Source organism: Rhipicephalus microplus, chromosome 6 (assembly GCF_043290135.1).
Source record: "Rhipicephalus microplus isolate Deutch F79 chromosome 6, USDA_Rmic, whole genome shotgun sequence".
Classification (NCBI taxonomy): domain Eukaryota; kingdom Metazoa; phylum Arthropoda; class Arachnida; order Ixodida; family Ixodidae; genus Rhipicephalus; species Rhipicephalus microplus.
Genome location: NC_134705.1, coordinates 170,005,956 through 170,026,479, shown reverse-complemented (window position 1 = coordinate 170,026,479; position 20,524 = coordinate 170,005,956).

The window sequence follows — 20,524 nt, the reverse complement described above, 5'->3', positions numbered from 1 at the left end:
ATTTGTCTAGAAATTAATACGACATATGAGACATGCTCAGAAGATGGAAATCCAAACACAGCAGCAGCTAAAGACTTCAATAGATAAATATTCAGCCCGGCATGTTGGCGGAGTTATTGCGACAAATGGTCTTGCCTTCATATAGATGGTGTGTGTGTGGGGAGGGGGGGGGGGGACTTGGGCAAGACTCTTCACCAAAATGTCGGTTTGCGCCGAATATTTTTTGTCCTATGTACGCCCTTGGGTGAGAATGTCTGTTTTTCCACCTGTTCTTCAAAGTATTAAATGTCTTCAAAGTCTGGTGGGCAAACTTGCAGCCTAAAATTCAGATGCAATCTTGCCGTTCAAAGCTCTGCCGTGTTGTGGTCTGGTTTCCAACAATGGTTACTTTTAAAGCTATAAATAAACTTGTTTTTTTACTGTGTGTACGTGAATACCAAGATTTTACGGGCCATCAAACATAGATGCAAAAACATATTTTGCACCTATGTTTGATGTCACGCAGCTCTTTTATACCTGCTGAAATTATCGAACAGAGAACCTTGGATTTGAGAGCAAAGTTGATGTTGGTTCAGATATTTGTAAGTATTTGAATTTCGTAAGGATACATGGTAATGGCGTTTACTTCCAGCACCTTAATTGCTTTTTAACTACTGTCTTTTTTGCGGGCTGAAATGCCCCAGAACCTATCGAAGCCATTGTGGAATGCCCCGAATTAGCCTTTGCAAAGATAAGCTTCGCCTTTCATACTTACTGGATGTTACCAAACAGAGATTCAGCCATTAAAAAGGAAGCTGCCCCTCTAATGTTACTGCCTGCCTCCCCTTGCCCCCCTCCTCAAAAAAAAAGATGCTCAAAACATAGAACAATTTTCCAACTCTCTGTCTCCACTCCACGCCCGCCAATGATCTCGCTTGAAGATGGTTCCTCACTCACCCAATAAAAAATATTTTTTGTCATCCTTGTTACTAATTAACCATAACTGTTCCTTCGCGTGACATGACATGACAAGAATTCAAGTGTAGTCTTGAACAAATGGCACTTGTAAAGGCAAAGCCCCCCCCCCTCCCCACCCTCCTTAATCAAGTCGGTGACGCCGCTCTTGAGGAAACCGGAAAACGAAGTTCCGTCTGCATTAAGTTGAGTGTAAACAAAAAAAAATGAAATTGTGGTTCAGTGTGTTCCATATGTGCAGCACTCTGGCACCTCACTAACCTGTGAAGTGTAAGTATTTGCACTGAAATTCATTTATGCTACTACCAAGTATCGCTGCTGGCAAGGTACAGTCTAGCACATTTGCAGGTAATCTCTTCAATTGCCCGTGAGGCACAGGCAAATCTTTTTCAATAGCCGAGCGGTCCTGGCGTGTGGATTTGGCGTAGAGTCGCGGTTATAAATGAAGGGATATGGCGCACATGGGAAGTGTCCACGCTGTACACAGGCGTAAGCGTGAACAATTGAGACAGCAATAAAGAGGTAGAAACGCGGGAGTAATAGCGAGATATACACAGAGCCATCCTGCACTCCAAAACACCTCAAAGAATTCAGCCGAGCCAGAACAACCATAAATGGCTCGTGTGCCAAGAACGAAGAATGCTAGAACACATCAAAGAAGTATGTTTGAAATAAAATTTTCAGTTGCTAGTATAAGCGCTTGTCTGTGTCCTCTCTGAGTGTGTGTAATTTTGCGCTTGTTTCATCATGAACCTTTACCAACCCGCCCAACTAGCAGTCATCCTAAAGGTATTTAACTTCCACCAAAATCGCCCGCGACTGCTCCTTTCTCACCCCACCCCTAACATGCTCCCTCACCCTGTCCCGTCCCTTAGGGAGCGATCTAAGATCTCGCCTTGCAGGTCCGCCTTTAAAGACCTGCTACTTCTCATTACGCGGGGCCATGCGCTGATATACGCATTTGAGTTCACCTGAAGAAGATGCGACTTCCTTCCGGCGCATTTGCCGGGAGGAAGTGGTATTAATGGTTTATTGAACAAGTTTTCATTCCTTCATTTAAATCTACAGCGGCGTAGTCAGATCACACGAGCACACTAGACACCGTATAGACGTCTACGTGTCAAAGTCGCAGTGTTGTGTGAATCGGAGGCTCCGAAATGCAAGTTCGCGAAGCCGAGACAACACGGTAAGAAGAGGCTAATGGTACTACTGAGGGCACCAAGGGTGGCTGCAAGGAATGCCGCAAGGGGATCATCACGCATGGACAGCTTCGGGGTACGGCCATTTCAACGCTGTGAATGGACCTTAGACTTTCTTCCTTTCCATCCTTCTCCTTTGAGTCATGAATAAAGGTGCAGGATGGTTAAGCGACAGCACTTCTACCGCAATCAAAAGCAATTTCAGAAACCACAGCGCATCCCGCCTGGCCTACTCACGTCGCCCGTACAGCAACACAAGGCGCATAAAGATGACGCAGGCAGTAATTTATTATTATTATTATTATTATTATTATTATTATTATTATTATTATTATTATTATTATTATTATTATTATTATTATTATTATTATTATTATTAATCACCGGTATGGTGCAGTTACCTGGCTTACTGCCATTTGCGCTTTGCAGATACCGGCGCACAGCTTAACGCTTGAGGCGCTTCTCTTTTCAGTGAATGACCTAGGTTCGACTCCCAACACTGTATAAGAGTATATTGTTTTATTAAACAATAAATTTTAAGTTTCATAGTTATTCATTGTTTATATTTGTTCTAGTTGACATAAACACGGACAGACATGCAATTTCAGTCATATTTACATTGAGTGCTGACGCTCTACACAACATTGCTGCAGAACTACAGACCATTCCACAAGGTTATCAGCGTAGCGAAAAAATGTGATAATGCAAGTTCATTTTATCAAGCAAACGTCCGACCATACCCCATTGCTTAGGGTCACTGTGGCAATGGTGTTCACGACGGGAGAAACATGAGGCAAGAGTTCTTTTGATGGGCTGGCTTCCCCGCAATAGATGATCGAAACAAGTAAAAAAAGTTCAGGCTCTTATCACCCCTGATGAAGCTCAGTTTTGTCTGACGTCACAACTTCTCACGTGGGCGTACTGTACGTTTGTTTCGAGCTAAATATTTCCCTGTGAAGTTTACTTCTCCGCAACGCATAGTCAAAACCAGCGGAAAAATTTGAGGCCCTTATCATCCCAGATAAGGCTCAACATCTGTCTAACATCATGGCTTGTGCGTTTTTACCGAGCTAAAGTGTCCCCTGAGAAAGTTGCGTCCCCTTGATTTATGTTCAAAACCAGCGAAAAAAGTTGAGGCCCTTATCACCCTGATAAGGCTCAACTTTTGTGTGACGTCACGCCTTCTGACGTGGGCGTACTCTTTGTTTATACCGAGCTTAGGTGTTTCTTGAGAAGTTGGCTTCCCCGCTATGAATGGTCAAAACCAGCGAGAAATGTTGAGGCTCTTATCACCCCTGATGAGTCTCTACTTCTGTGTGACGTCGCACCCTCAAGTTAAGGGTGCCCACATGACATGACATGATGTCAGACAAAAGTTGAGCCTAGTCAGGAGTGATAAGGGCCTCAATATTTTTGCTGACTTTGACCATACCATGCGGGAAAGCCAACTTCTCGGTGGACACTTAAGATCGGTACAAACATACGGTATGCCCCCGTGAGAAGGAGTGACGTCAGGCAAAAGTTGAGCCTTATCAGGGGTGATAAGGGCCTCAAATTTTTTCACTGGTTTTTGCCATGCACTGCAGGGAAGCAAACTTCTCAGGAGAACCTTTAGCTCCGAACAAACATACAGTATGCTCAAGTGACAAGGCCTGGCATCAGACAAAAGTTGAGCCTTATCAAGGGTGATAAGAGCTAAAAAGTTCTAGCTGGTTTTGACCATGCATTACGGGGAAGCTACCTTTTCAGGGGAACTTCTAGCTTGAAAAAAAAACGTGCTGTATGCCCACGTGACAAGACGTGACGTCAAACGAATGTTGAGCATTATCAAAGGTGATGAGAGCCTAAACTTTTTTTCGCTGATTTTGACCATACAATACGGGGAATTCAACTTTTCAAAGTACACTAGCTCGATACAAACGTGCAGTATGCCGATGTGACAAAGCGTGACGTAAAAAAAAAAGTGAGCCTTATCAGGGCTGATAAGGACCTCAACTTTTTTCGCTGATTTTGTCTATGCATTGTGGGAAGCCAACTTCTAAGGATAACGTTTACCACGAAACAAACGTACAGTATGCCCATGTAACAAGGCATGACGTCAGACAAAAGTTGAGCATTATCAGGGGTGATAAAAGCCCCAACTTTTTCACTGGTTTTGAAAATGCAATGCGAAGAAGCCAACCTTTCAGGAAACCCCTAAGCTAGATACAAACGTACAGTATGCCCACGATTGATTTATCTGGCGTTTAACGTCTCAAAATTACCGTTTGATTATGAGAGACGCCGTAGTGGAAGGCTCCGTAAATTTCGACCACCTGGGGTACTTTAATATGCACCCCAATCTGAGTACACGGGCTAACAACATTTCCACCTTCATCGTTAATGCAGCCGCCACAGCCGGGATTTGATCCCGCGACCTGCATGGGCAGTACGCCCACGTCCGAAGTTGTGACGTCAAACAAAAGTTGAGCTTTATCAAGGGTGATAAGGGCCTCAACGTTTTTAGTAGTTTCAACCATCTATTGCGGGCGAGCCAGCACATCAGGGGAACTCGTGCCTTATGTTACTCCCATTGTAAATACCATTGCCCCGACGATCCTAAGCAAAGGGGTATAGTCGGACGTTTGCTTGATCAAACGAACTGAGCTCATTGTCGCATAATTTCGCTTCACTTAGAACCTTGTGAAGTGGTCTATTGTTTTGCAGCGGTGATGTGTAGAGCGCCAGCACCTAATGCAAACAACGAATAAATTGCGTATTTGTCCGTGTTTATGTCACCTTGAACGGACATACATAATAAAGAAACCCATGAAACTGATTGTTTATTATTTCAGGAAAAATAAACTGTTATACAGTGTTGGGAGTCGATCCTTGCTCCTCCGCTCAAAAAGGCAAGTGCTTTAAGCGTTAAGCTAATCGCCGACATATGCAGAGCGCGAACGCCAGAAAGCCAGGTAACTGCACCGTTCGGGTGATATAAATGTTACTACTAATAAGAAAAAGAATAGTACTAATGACAGTATAAATACTAGTAATAATGTATTTCTTATGGCGCCTTTCTGCGTCTCGTGTTGCTGTACGGGTGACGTGAGTTGGCCAGCCGGGATGCACTATTGTTTCTTAAACTGTTTTCAGTTGCAGTAGCCGTGCTAAAACTTAACAGTGCTGCACCTTTACGCATGACTTGAAAGAGAGAGATGCAGAGGGAGAAAGTTTATGGCTCATTCACACCGTGCAAATGGCCGTACACCGAAGCTGTCCATGCGTGATGGTCCCCTTGCGGCATTCCTTGCAGCCACCCTTGGTTCCCTCAGTGTAGCACCATGAACCCTTTCTTACCGTGTTGCCTCGGCTTCGTGAACTTGTATTTTGGAGCCTCTGCTACACGCAACACTGCATCGTTGACATGGTGGCGTCTATACGGTGTCTAGCGAGTTCGTGATGTCCTGAATACGCTGCTATTGATTTAAATGAAGGAATAAAACTTCACTTTCTTCCAGCGGATTTGCCGAAGAGCTCATTAATGGTCTCCTTTAAACGAGAATCCGAATGCGGTTCTTGCCGCCTGGCCCCTCGTAACGAGCAGCAGCTGGTTTTTAAGGGCGGAGCTGCAAAGCAAGTTCTTCCACCGCTCTCTAAAGGGTGGGTCAAGGTGGGGAAGTATGTTAGGAGGGAGGTGAGAGAAGAGCAGTGGCGGGTGAATTTGGTTGCAGTTTGATACCCCTGTCGTGTGTTCTAGTGTTCATCGTTCTTGGCACGCGGGATATTTCTGGCAGTTCTGGCTCGGCTACATTTTTTAAAGTACTCGGGAATGCAGGACATCTCTGTTTCTATCTCGCTATTGCTCCCGTGTTTCTATCCATCTATTGATGTCTCTATTGCTCACGCTTAAGCGTGTGTACAGCATGCACGCTTGCCATGTGCACCCTGTTCCTTCATATATAAACGCGACGCGACGCCAACTCTGCACGCCACCCACACTGGCAATGTAACACGTACGCGTGATTAGGGCTTAAGACCGCTCGGTTAAAAAAAAAAAAGATTCGCCTGTGCGTTCCGGGCAATGGAAGAGATTACCTGCAAATGTGCTGGAGTGTACCTGGCTAAAAGCAATACTTGGAAGTAGCCTAAATTATTTCAGTGAAAATACTTACACTTCACAAGTTATTGAGGGTGCCAGAGTACAGCACATATGTACGACAAAGTGAACCACTATTTCATTTTTTTACACTCAGCCCCATGCAGAGGGAACTTCGTTTTGCGGTTTCCTCGAAGGCGGCCTCACCATTTTGAGAGGTAGTGGGGGGGGGAGCATCGTCTCTACTAAATATGATTTGCCCAGAACTACACTAAAAGTTTGCATGTCATGTTACGCGAAGAAACAATTATGGTTAATCGCTTACGGGGGCGAAAAGAGGATATTTTTAATGGGTGGGTGGGGCACCCACTTCAAGCGAGTTCATTCGGGGGGCGAGGAGGATTTTAAACAAGTAGATGTGGAAGTTGTTCTGTGCTTTAAGCATTTGGGGGGGGGGGCAGGGGACACAAGTAGTAATATTAGGGGGGCAGCTACCGCTCCGATGGCAGCGCCTCTGTTTGGTAACATCCAGTAAGTATAAGAGGCGAAGCTCATCTTTGCAATGCCTTTTCCTGAATATCCGACAATGGCTTCGAAAGAGTCTAGGGAATTTCTGCCCACGAAACATAACTTCCAGCACCTTAACAGCTTTTAAACTACTGTAAACACTATTAACGTTGTATCCTCATGAACTCCAGATCCATACGAATATCCGAAACAACATCAACTTTGCTCTCAAACCCAAGGGGCTCAGTTCGATAATTCCAGCGTGTATAAAATAGCTGCGTGACATCAAACATTGACTGCAAAATCTTAGTATTCAAGTTTGCCCAGTTGAAAACATGTTTTTACTGCTTTACAAGCAACCATTGTTGGAAACCAGACCTCAACACGGCGGAGCTGTCAAAAACTGTGAGATCGCATCTGAATGTTAAGTTGAAAGCTAGCCCACCAAACATGTACAATTAGTACTTTGACGAACTGGTGGAGAAACAGACTTTTCCACACAAGGGGGTACATAGAAAAATATGTTGGGCTTAAACCGACATTTTGGCAAGTAGTCTTGCCCAAGTCCCTTCCCCTCTTCTGCTGCTGTGTTTGTATTTCCGTCTTCTGAGCATGTTTCATATGTTGTTCCAATGTCTGGACAAATATAATATGAACGAGTTACAGAGCAACGCTCTGTGCGCCATCAGGCTTGACGTAGCAGTCAAGGCAGCAGAGAAGCACTAGATTGGCCGAGCACCAGCGAACACCAAGTAAAAAGAAAACGTAACACAATTTACATTTTATTTTTTGATGTATTGCAGTGACCGTGAAATTCAGAACATAAAGTTTAAACTAGCAGAACCGCCCAAGTTCCTAGACAAAGAATCTGTTCAGAAACCTGCACATGTAGTCAGGTCTGATGTAAATCATAAATGGGAACTCGCACTTTACTATGCGAAGAGGCATGTGGTAATGCTATGAGTTAGAGTAAACAAATTTCATACTGTAACATGCTCTCAGTTGGACAAGCCATACGTAAGCCATCATATGCTTACGTTTGGCCAAGGGAAGGAAAAAGTACTCAAATGGTAGATGCCTGAAAGTACTTGAACGATGTTCTTTTATTCCTCCACATTTATCAACTGCAGATGTGCAGAGCAGCATATATCAGGAAATAAACACAATCCTCAATACTTCTGAAAACCGGGATGTTTCACTAATAACGAATATAAATATATCTTCATCTTCTACTGGACTGACTGATGCAAGTCAACAGCATTTATTCCTCGAAGGCGATTGCACACAAGTCAGCACCTGTGAAAACGTACTCCGGCTGTGAACAACTAAACATGCGGGCAGTTTATTAGAGAACGGCACAGAGTGCATGAGCTGGACTGTTTCTTTAGTCACAGGTGACCAGTGGCTTTACCTCAATTATTTGGGCGGGACTCATTCCGTCCTCTCAAATTGTACCCGACTACATATTGATGAACAGGGTTAAGAAAATGTAATCACCGCATTTACTTCTATTACCTAAACAATGCTGACCATTTATATATATATAGCTAGGAAGTAAGCATCCGGATGGGGCAATTGCTTTCAAATTTCGTAAGGTTAGTTGCGCCGGCAACTTAAAGCATCCTAAATTATAGCTGCGAAAAACATGGCCCCTTCAAGAGAACCAAAACTCACTAAGCGTCACGTACTTACAATCGCCTGATACACAATCAACATTCTAGATCTTCCTCGGGAAAAACTCCCCCCCCCCCCCCAAAAAAAAATGTGTACAGCATATCCAAGACTGAATGATGATGAGTCCATGGGGCGAATCGTTCATCTGTGAACTATATGAAATCGTCAACTATACAAAATCCACTAACACCATCTAGTGGTGTTAATTACAACGACATAGAGATAACGCTTAGAGCAATTCTTAAGACTAGAAGTGGTTAATAATGCAACGTACTACAGCGAGGGACACAACTCACACCCTAAAAGCCACGGTCCCCTGAAAGTACATAAGCACCCCACGGAGCTCATTGTCCTCGGGCCCGTTTATTTGTTTTTAACAAAAGCATACAGAGGAACACAGCAACAGAATAAATTAGAAGGGGGCAAGCATTAGTCATACATGTCGCAACCTACTCCTGTCATAGTTAAAGTTTTTTTGTTTGTCATGATTATGGCCCAGCCCCACATACTCTCGTCACGTTGTGGTAGTTTTGGCATATTGATGTTCTTTTATGTTTACAGGCACAAAGAAGAAAGACCAAAGCATGCAAAGCGCACTGCAGCATTGAAAAGCCAATAGCAGCAGCAAAAAACTCAAAGATGTAAGAGGTATATGGGTGAAGCTCGTGGATCATATCTAGGAGGCCAGGTGTTAGCATCGGATTCTATACGAATGCTGCGGATGCCCTCTAACCAGGATGCCAAAAGAAAACCGCTTTTAGAAAAAATGAAATCTATGCCCACACTTGACAATGCTTAAGCTGAATATCTTCATTGGAAACGAGAACCAGACAAGCGCGTCCGCACAATAACCGCAAGACTGAAGCAAAAGAGCACAGAGTTCAGTAGTTGATGGGTAAAATGTAAGAGCGTTGGATGCGCAACGAACAGGTGCAAACACATGCATGCACATTTGGAGCCTACCGGTAACACAGATTGATTATGTGGATTTAGCCAAGTTGCCGATTTTTAGATGCAGCTTAGACAAAAAGAGAATCGATAAGCCCCTACTTGATACAATGTGAAATTATGCCTCTATCATGGCTAAGAGAACATGCAAAATAGGTCGACCAATTTCACTGCAATCGTATAGGGTTGTGAAATAAAAGCATCGTAAAACGACGCCAGACACGTTACGCTTGTGCAACTTAACAATATGGGTCCAACGTTATGACAGTCATTAAAAACACTAGATTCTCTGTATGGCGGCCGAACAGCGTAATATTCAGTGGTGCGACATGATCTGCAAGCCTTGGGATTATCCTTAGAACAGCAACGTACGATAACACTGACGTACGCTGATGTGAGGATGTTTCACAGTAAAACACGGGCCCCTTGGTGGATCCGGAGATCGCTGGCATGTCCCACGAGGGCAAGGTAAGATACAGTCCGTCACCCACTCTTGATCTGATTTGGTCGCAGTGCAGTGATGAGCAGCAACAAAGAAGGGAGTTCCTTAACCCAGTGAAGGCAGACGGGCAAGCCACATCGATGGGTTGTGCTACATGACGCATTCCACAACAGGCAGGCAAGAGGCAGGAACTCGAAGACGACACGTTGTGGACGAAGAAAAGGCATGGCCACAGGTTTCCACAGATAATCCACCGGATGATAATGAAGGTCGAGAAGCTGTAAGGACGCCAAGAATTCTTGTTTATGTGTTGCGCACATACATAATGTGCGCAATGGTAACGCTAGACCATGGGGAACACAATATTTGAGACAACGTCCAGTTACTGCTGACCTAGCATACCAAGTACCCAGGAATAAATAAAAGAAGGGCCTTTTATCTGTAAGTAGTAGAGGATCGGACGTGTTATGCGGAACATGTGCGTACACAAAGGGACATTTTGCGTACTCTGTTTCGGATCTTTTTCTTATTGAAATAGAAAAGAAACGAGGGAGTTGTCAGCATTATTTGGTGATGGCTAACCCTTTCCACTTGATTGTTACAAATGAAGATTAAAATACAATGTCTAGTATGGTTTCCTTGGGCTGATTGATCAATTTATTTGGTGGCCTCTAACGAAAAATTGAGCCTATGAAAACAAATTCAATTTTGTTCACTCGAAGCAGGAAGCTCGCCACATGGTTGAGTTATCAGCCTAGGTTAGCACACGAGGTTTCAATAATAATCAGTCATCTCGAGCCAAAGTCGCAAGCCTCCTCAAAGAAAATTTTCCACACACGACACCTTGCCCACAAATGGAGTTGATTAACACTTCTAGGTATTATATGCACAGACACCCAAGTGTACGCGGACACTCATCCAAGCTCGATTGGTACAGTGTTATACGTGCACTTTAAAAGTTTTACGGTCTGATTTCAAGGTTGGAATGAGTGCTTCTCCGTCCACTTTAATTCCTTTTAGTTTAAAATATTACCCCGCGGTAGAGCAAATGATTTCGCGTATGCTTTTCTTGGCTTAGTTGTCTGTTCATTCATTTGGTAAGGTACACATGAGACTCGTTCACAGCGGACACTACTGAAAGCGAAATGTCTTTCGCAACAGTACCTCTTTTCAGCCTTTTGAAACTCTCAACTTAAACAACTTAAATATTGAAAATCAGTTCCCCGTCAGAATCCATGTCCTATAAGCTACCTTCAGGTGCACTGGTGTGCTAAACTTGGACGACATAGTTCAGTGGTTAAATTACAGTTGAATGTATTTGCGGTAAGAAGTTGCACCCATGAAACAATAATTCAATGATAGTGGCGAGCACGTGCAGTCTTTAGAATCAAATCTACAGAAAAAAGCATGCATTAGCCTCGTGACTTGATCACATGTACACAGCAGTGTAATTGCTGGAGCAGTGCAAGGTACTAAACTATTTAGTGTAGGTGTAAAAAAACGGTCCGTAAAATAGGGAGACTAGGTCTGGTATAGAACTGATGCTGTCTGATCAGTACATATCAAAATTATTAAAATGAGTCTCCTGCACATGCTTGAACCGCTGTCAAGGTAATTACCACGTTGCAAAGGCTCCCTGAAAGTGAGGTGCTGTGAATGCCATGAGGTGTCACACACCGACATATTAAACGGTGGGAGCATCGTTATATCTGGCTTATCCCTCAAGGATTTATTAGCTATTATGCAATCCTGGCAGGCTTTTTTCTGAAGCTCAAGTCTGAAAAGTCAGTTTCAATGTTTTTCCCACCGTTTCACGGGCTGTCACTTTGCGATCAGTTTCGGCAGCCGACTCCAGAAGCATTTTTTTTTTGCTAGAGAATCGCACTGGCAAGATTATAACGTTGCCGAACGAAACCATTTAAGAATTTATCATGATGTGTGCCGATGCTATAAAGGACTCTTTCATAGACTCACTCGCATTATCTCAAGGGCATACCAGGTAGATATACAAGGGACAGTGGGCACTGATATGCAAGCACGTGGACATATTTCTCCTCACACATGCAGAGGCTTTTAAAATTTATTACTATTGTGAGAGTGAACAACTAAGCACCTCCACCTTTCGCCCCCTGAAGGAGAGCCCTACGCACGCCTATTATTGGGTTGTTCAAACTTCGCACTTACTGCAGTTGCGAAGAAACCATCGCGCACCTTCTGTGTGAGTGCACCCATTTCAACGCGCAAAGACAAGAACTCACTGCAGCTCTGGATAGACTAGACGATCGGCCTTTGTCGAAACAAAGGATTCTGGGTCATTGGCCGAGCTCATTCTCAGCCCAGAAGGCTTTGAAAGCTTTGCTGTGCTTTTTGGGAACAACTGGCCTCAGAGACAGACTTTAGTGTCTTATACTTTTTGATGTTGCCTTTCCTCTGTCGCAATTTTTTTGTAATTTCTCCCTCTCTTCGCAACATTTCTTTTTAACATCTTTCATTCCCCTCAACCCTTTCCCCAGCACAGGGTAGCCAGCCGGTCTAGAACTGGCTAACCTCCCTGTCTTTCCGCTTAAACTTTCTTCCTCCTCTTCCTTCACGGTGTGATAGCGGCACCAAGAATGGTTCGAAATAGTAGGCGCAATGAAGACCACAATCTGAATTGTAGACACGAATAGAGAGGAGCCCTGCGCGTGTATTTCCGTCCGTCTTCTTTGAAGTTAATGTTTGTGGCGGTGCCACCTCATCCATTAAGTCAATGCAGGGAGGTAGAGTGCACCCCCCCCCCCCCTTTTTAGGTGACCAGGGAGGCAACCACCCCTTTGCCCCCACCCCTCACTGTGTACGCCCATGAACCCACCCATACAACAATGCTGCGAGTGTGTGGCTGGCACTGACTTTAAAATGTCCCCTCCTCTGTTTTACCATGATCTGCTAAGGCAGGGTTCCAAGAGATGATCAGCCAAAATGCAGCAGAATATTCTATTACATGAAGATGACCAATACTTGGTGATATGCAAACACAGCCAACAAAAGCAGTCATCAGAGAAAGAAAAAGTACTTGCCCGTGTCACTGTTGACCGCCAAGCAGCGAGATCCAATACTCGTATGAATGTTCGACGAGGTTCAGGAAGCAAAGGCTGGGTGAAGTATGCAGAGGACCGACAAAGTTGTCCGTTGAATGCACCAGACGCCCAGGTTGGTAAGCTAGAAGGAAAGGGAGCCTTCAGTTAGTCGCGAAACACCTGTTTTATGAAGGTACACTAGTTTGCCGATGAACACCGATATCTACTATTGAAACAAAGTATATTATACCACCACGTGACAGCGAGAACCATTGTAGACGCTGTTACACATTGAAACAGAGGAAGTTTGCAGATATATTGAGTATATAACGGACTCAATAGGGTTAAAAGGTAGATGCATTTGCAACATCAGCAATGGATTTATTATAAAATTGTAAGCAATGTTATGTTTGGCAGTGCAGGAGATTGCTCAAACGCAGGGAAGAGGATACTATAATGGAAGTGTTCTGCCAACTTCAATCTCTCCTTCGCCTGATTGAAAAGAATAAGGTCACCGGTAATGTTTTCAGCGTTCCAGTTAACTTACTCGCAGGGACAAATTAGATGTATCCTAATCAACGGCGTTTCTTAGCTTTTTCTTGGTTTCAATAGAAACAAAGCATGCAGTTGTAGTATTCGAAATTGCTCGAGATAACCTTGTTACGTCGGTTTAAATACAGCTGCTCGAGGCAGTGGTGGCTAATGCTAGTGGTCACGCCGAAATTCGGCAAACATGACGTGAACTGAAGACTGCGCAAGCATAACTATCTTCGTTACCTAGCCCCGAGTTGCTGCTTCGATATCGTGAGAACTTTACCCTTATTACTGACGCATTCAATCGTGCTATGAAGCCTCATTATGATAGCAACTGGTATAGCAGATTGCTTGAAAATACCACGGCATGTTGAGATGAATCTGATCTCGAAATATAATCTTGACTCCGGCCTAGGTGTTTGAGCCGTAATAAGGTCATGACCCGTACTAACAACTGAGGACGAAAGTGTGCTATACTTAACCCTAAAATGTCCAGTTTTAAACAGTGAGTAGCTCATATAGACTTATGGGGTCATCTCGGATTTTTCGTATAAATGTCCATGAGAACGCAGAGGGCACTTGCAAGTAGACTTAACGCTGCATTCTGAGGAAAGTCATCCTCGATGACTAGCGAGGGCTTGATTGCATACAGGTTCCTGTTGGATTGTCCCTTGCGTGTGCCAGGTACGAAGATTAACAAACCGGAAGGAAATTTAGCCACCTTAACATTGATTTATAACCGGACACGGAAACCTCAATATAACGAACTCTGATAAATTGAAGTAAATGAAGAATAATATGGCAATACTGTTAAGACTATATATTTATAGAACTATTCGGTTAAAACGAACTTAATTTATTGCAAGATGCTACTTTGCTTAATGAGTTTAGCGTGTACAATTCTCCTTGGTTTAAGAGACAACGATATTTCTTGTTGCATAGCGAATGAAATTTGGAACTGTTAGAAAACTGCGCGATCCCATTGAGAATCTAGACATTACAACGAATGCGCGGCTATGCAAGCGCTTACATCAAAATCTGACCAATGTGGCAGACACTGAGCACTGGAATGAAATGCGTGCATTGCTTAGTTCTACATTTCCGCATTTGAATTCTTCGGCACTACTCTTGTGAAAGTATAGAAAACAGTTTGGTAAGAATTGTGGAAAGTCAGAACATACACAGCAACAAAAGGCTTGAGGGAAATAGACGAACGCTGAACTGTTTATTGTTGTGTAGACTTTGTTTCTGTGAGAATGAATATATGCGTCGGTCACAGAAACAAACACTTGAAATAAAAGAAGCTTAGTGCATGAAGAGTTGCGCAGATAACTAAGTGAGCCACTGAAAGAAATAATCAAATAATTGATTTTTGGGTGCTAGTTGATGGCCCCGCACTTTTTACAACGTAAAGTAGGTGTTGTTTTGATCTATTTTTTAGTCTCTGTTTGCGGGTTTTAGCAGCATCTTACATGCACGCTCTTTCAAGTTAACCCGTGTGTGTACTTATCACCAATAAACAAGCTTGAGCATCTGCTTCTTTGCCTTTCCTTGCATATATATTTACTCAATGTTGATTCACCCACGCAAGCCACTGCAGATAGAAAAGACAGTGGTTGGCTGATGTATAGGCCCCGGCAGGCAAAAACATTGTCTGTAGAAGGATGGTGTACTGGGAACGCCTTCAGTGGAGCAACAGCTGGACGAAACACGCGGAGCTCCGAGATCGTTCATTGCATGCACCAGGTGCAGAACTGCTAGGTAAAGCTGGTAAAACTTCACGCACTTGTTTCCAAATATACAAAGCAAGCTCAAGGTGGTAATAGGCTGACCCTCAACCTTTCGGCACATTGTCCTCATATGGAGACTACTTTTCTGTGCACAATTTGAAGGGAAACGACCAAAAACTTTCAGTAAACCGTGAAGTAAGCATTTATGGCACCTAAAGTTCCTTTTTAGCAGTTATGTTTAGGATATTTTACTGCATATACAAGACTAAAAAACATTTCATACGAGTTTTTCGGCAGGAATCAAATTTTTCATTGCTTTGGAAATTCTCACTTCAGCCAAACAGTTTTATATGTATTCGACCCGTTGTTTATTTGAGTCTAGAAAAATATAGTAACTAAACGTAGAATATTTATGCTACTTGTATTTTTAATTGCAAATGTTTTCTGTAAAATATGGTAATTTTGACTTCTCCTATTGCTTTAGGATTGAACTTTAGAACCTTATTGTGAAATCGATTTCATGCAATCATAAACAGTCAATTTTTTCTTGTAAAGTGGTAATCGGATGACTTGCTTTGTACTTTAGTAAACCGAACATGAATAGAAGCGACTTCACTAAAGAAAGACTGGAAGCTCGGGACAACAGGTTGAATGACTATGCAAACTCAAGTTTGGCAGTACTAGGAAACTACGGCGAATGGCAATACAACCAACGTGCCCAGCTCTTTCGATTGATATGTGGGGTTTAACGTCCCAAAATCACCATATGATTTTGAGAGAAGCCGTATATTGGAGGGCTCCGGAAATTTCGACCTCCTGGAATTCTTTAACGTGTGCCCAGCTCTTTCCACAATATTGTGGGCTCACCTGAAAAGTATGCGCCACGAACGAAACTCGCAGCAATGATGGTTGCTTCAGTGCACCTGCACGTATCACTGTCGGTGCCTCTCCTTGTCAGTGATTCCCAGCTTTGCAGTCCTCGTGTTGTCACCCTTGGCAAAGATGCATCGACGTGACTCGTTATTACCAAGTGAAAATATTTAACACATATAAGGTTATATTTTCCAAAAGTGACGCAGGATGACGCGCATGTTAGACTAACCTCTTTATTTGATGAAGGGGAGTTCGAAGTGCGCACCTAAGCCTACGTTCACCCAGATTTTCGCACTTTTTTTATTTCGAAATCTGCCCCTAGGCATAGCAACTTTTATTCAAAAATTTCAGTCTTGCTTTCTGTATGAAGTCAAGTAGAGAACGGTGGTACTTTGCTTCCAAAAAGATGCAGCAACTGTGGTTTTAGTCCTATAGCTCTGATTGGCACAACGCCGTAGCTGCCACGTCATTGGCTGCGTGAGCAATGAAAGCCAGCAAGTTTCAGCAGAGTCAAGTGTAAGACTGTATGAAGGTTTAAGCCCCATTTTTTGTTGTCTGAAACGGCCTATGAAGCTGGCACCAAATTCGTGGGTTTCAGCAAAATCAAATAATGTAGAAGATCTATTGTGCTTGTACGTGTATGAATATCGCGTTGAAAAAGGTATTGGCACAAAAAGAACCCTGAAGTTGTCGGCCATTAACCGTTATGATTGACAGCAACCACACCTTAGCCATGGCGTTGGTGAAGTCATGTGCATGAAGCGCCGGTAGCCGTCGCCTTCTAGCAAAGTTGCAGCTGCTGTGAATTGTTTACGTTTGACTGCCAAGCTGAGATGTGAAATTGCTCGATAGAATGTACAGCTGGTTGTGGAACAAAAGCCACTGGGTTTGCGCGGATCTGTAAGGGCGGCGTTTTAGAGCTTTTTCTAAATGCTATGTAACTGCTACAAGCGCACTTCCTGGGTACCCACCACGCCGTACATAGTGAATTTTAGTGTAGCAGGCCGGTATTGACGATGCTATCCTTCGTCATTCTTTGAAAAGCGTTGCATCCGCTACGCACTTGCAAGAACTTTTTCGCAATTTGTTTATGCAAGGGCTGACGATGAAGAAATATGCCTAAAGTGGGTATGTGCCACAGTTAATACGTGGTTAACAACAAGCTTTTGAAATAGGTTGGAGCTTTTGACGAAACGCTCGTTATACATTCGCATTGTGCGACGCCTTGTTGTTCCTTTGCTGTTCTAAAGCTCTCGATTGATATGCGAAGTTTAACGTCCCAAAACAACCATATGATGAGAAATGCCGTAGTGGAGGGCTCCAGAAATTTTGATCCCCCAGGGTTCTTTAACATGCACCCAGATGTGAGCACACGGACTCAAAGCATTTTCGCCTCCATCGAAAATGCAGCCTCCGCAGCCGGGATTCGATTCCGTGACCTGAGGTTTGGCAGCCAGTACCTTAGCCACTAGACCACCTCAATGGAGCTAAACGCTTCATTACACATGCTAACATGATTACTTTCCAGACATCAATCCTGCTAAGGGAAGTTTGCAAAGCAGATTTAGGTACCGGCATGGCTCTGTGGCAGGGTACTGGAATGGCACGCAGGGGACCAGAGTTTGAATCCCGCTGTGTCTTGGGGATTTTTATTTACCTTATGTTCTGTGATAGTGATTAAGGACACCGGCGGCGGTGGGCAGCTACAGCACCACAAGCGACTCTTGTGATATCGCAAAAGCTTTTCACAACAGCAGTACATGAGTGAATCGGTGTAGCCCGACTACACTAGCCTTTATAAAACTTCAGTTATCAAGTATGGAGTCGACAAAATACAAATATCGCCAGTTTGTGAATTTAGTATTGAAACCGATTCGAATAGTATGTATCACATGTTAAAGAAAACAACAAGCACATTTGTGATGACCGAACTAACCTTCAAGACTTAAAAAGTGAAACATAACTTGCACAATTGTCTTTTTGGTTCGAAGAAAAAAGCAAACTTCAATGGCAGCAGAACTGGACTTTCGGGAGAATGCAAGTGATAACCTGCAAAGTATGTCACTTTAATGTTAACTACACTTGTAAATTATAAGCCTGCATAAAGAGCCTTAATACACAAAGGAAGAATGAATGTGAAGGTAATATGTTGATTTAACCGTGAAAAGCGGTTTTGCGGCATGCGGACCTTTTTTTTTTTTGTAGAAGTGTAATCACGGTATGGCACCTCCTTCCCTTCCACTGCAGTGTTTGCATGCAGACATGCAGACATGCAGTGTTTGCACGTAAAGGAATTGCGTGCAGACTACTATACACACGACACTTAGTTCATATCAAATATATTAAAATTTACCACAGTATAAATACAAATTCAGTCTCATGACTATGGGACCTCCTGCTGTATACCACGCGCTTGCAACTTCACTCAACTTTTGTTAATAAATTCTGATTCTGAAAATCTAAGTGAGTTCGAATACGTTAATATTTGTACAAATACTCTAAAAGCTCGCATATTCGTGCTAGCCTAAAAGTTGGTGGTGCAAACCGAGCAGGATGGAGATAGACAATGATAGGATTTCTGGCATTCTGTTCTCTATTCCTATTCCTTGTTTTCAGTTTGTGCCACAAATAGTTGCATCAGTGCACCCAACATTACACTTCTGTAGATCACGTTCTAATTCTCATTCGCAGTATTGCTCGAAGTGGGAGAGACTGAAGGCGAGGCACTGATGCGGAGATGTTAACCGAGAAGACCCGTTCAGTACCAGAAGGAATATGCAAGGTCAAGTGTCGGCTCTCCCAGCGTAAGTGAATGAAATATAATGCACAGGTTGAGGACCCTGTAATGACAAAAAGCAGTTGGCAGTCTTGAGTATTCGCGATGTAATATCGCGAGCACTCTGACAGGGAACACAAGAGCACGTGGTGGAAAGCCTACAATCTGACGTACTCGTATAACTCTGTCAAAAATAGTAAAAATGGCGCTGCTTTTTTGCAAATCTTCACTCTAACAACACGTTCATATTTGGGATGTGTGAAACGAAACAAGAGCTTGACGGCTAGCGCCGCGCCTATTCATGCGCCGCAAAGTGCCACTTTTTAACGTTTACTTTGCTGTATCCCGATTTTTTTTGTCTGGCATACGCATGCACGCCTGCGCATAGCAAGAAAAACAATTTAGGTGCGACATTTTGTGCAGACCTATACATACCACACTGCAATATTTTGTTTATGCTATCAAGTGGGCGATGATATAGAACCAGTTTTTTATCTCTGCAATAACGAGGCGGGCATGCCGTCATTTAGCGGAACCGCAACATCTTCAGTGAGTTTCCGACACCAGCCACCCCGAATGCCCATGCATCAGGTTTGAGAATTTCCACGCGCCCGTGTGTTCCAACACGTGCTTCTCAAGATAACGCTTCTGCTAGAACAGGTTCATAACACAAACTCACAAGAGGCTTCTAAGCATCCAATGAAGTTGAACACGCATTTCCTGATGGCGCACGAACTTCCCCGACAGCTCTTGAACACCGGCTCCGTGACCCGCATGGACCTACTCATGGCAGTCACCTCGAGTTCAGTATACGAGCATGGCCACCAGGAACTGCAAGGCAGATGAGAACGACTCGCGAGAAGAAAAGTGGAAAAGGGTCTACGCACAACACGCAGCGATCCTAAGCGCAACTCCGATGGATGATCCATGCACAATATTCTCCAATATCAGCATAGTTGAAGCTTATGGTTTAAGACTAGAACTGAAGGCCAAGCGTGACCATAGGATTGGAACGTAAACAGTCGAGGGACAGGAACTTCGATATAGTAAGAAGAAGTGTTCAGGAGACCCTTACGAGAGGTAGTATCACGAACTCGCGTGTACATTGCTCGAAGAATGGGCTCTACTCACTGGTGCTGCTGACACTACTCTAAGCGGAGTTATAGTAAACAAGCGCTTACGATAAATCCGCTTGCATCCGCAAAAACCAGGTTCCATATCAGAAGTAACCGGCGCGAAACAGTGCATGGGAGCACAAAGACATACGAAGAGGAATATCCTTTCTACGAAAGCGCAAGAAGAACCAACAGATGAAGACTGCCTAGTTTGTGCTAAAGATTCCATTCGCCACACGACTCGTGTTGTGATGGTGGACACGGTGGGACTTAGTATAGATAGACCTTTGAGAAAGAAGGCAGCGGGGAAGTTCTACCTACCGAACACGTTGGTCTTTACAGTCAGGCATATGCCTCTCTGGAACGTCCGGTCCGTGACTCCTAAGGTAAAACTAAAGTGTTTGTGCGTGTTGCGCCATGACCTGTCTCTAAACACGCGTATACCTTCCGGTTTTTCAAGTCCAAAGCTATAAATTAGCGCCATCTTGCCAGTTAGTCATTTGCGAGTTCGTCGCGAAGACCACCATCAGTGGCAGCTGTGCTAAAGTTTCCCTACCTGTGCCCTGCACAATCAGGCCTAAAATTATACAGTGCGAGAAAAGTGGCGTGTGGCATTAGCAAAATGCACACCAACCAGC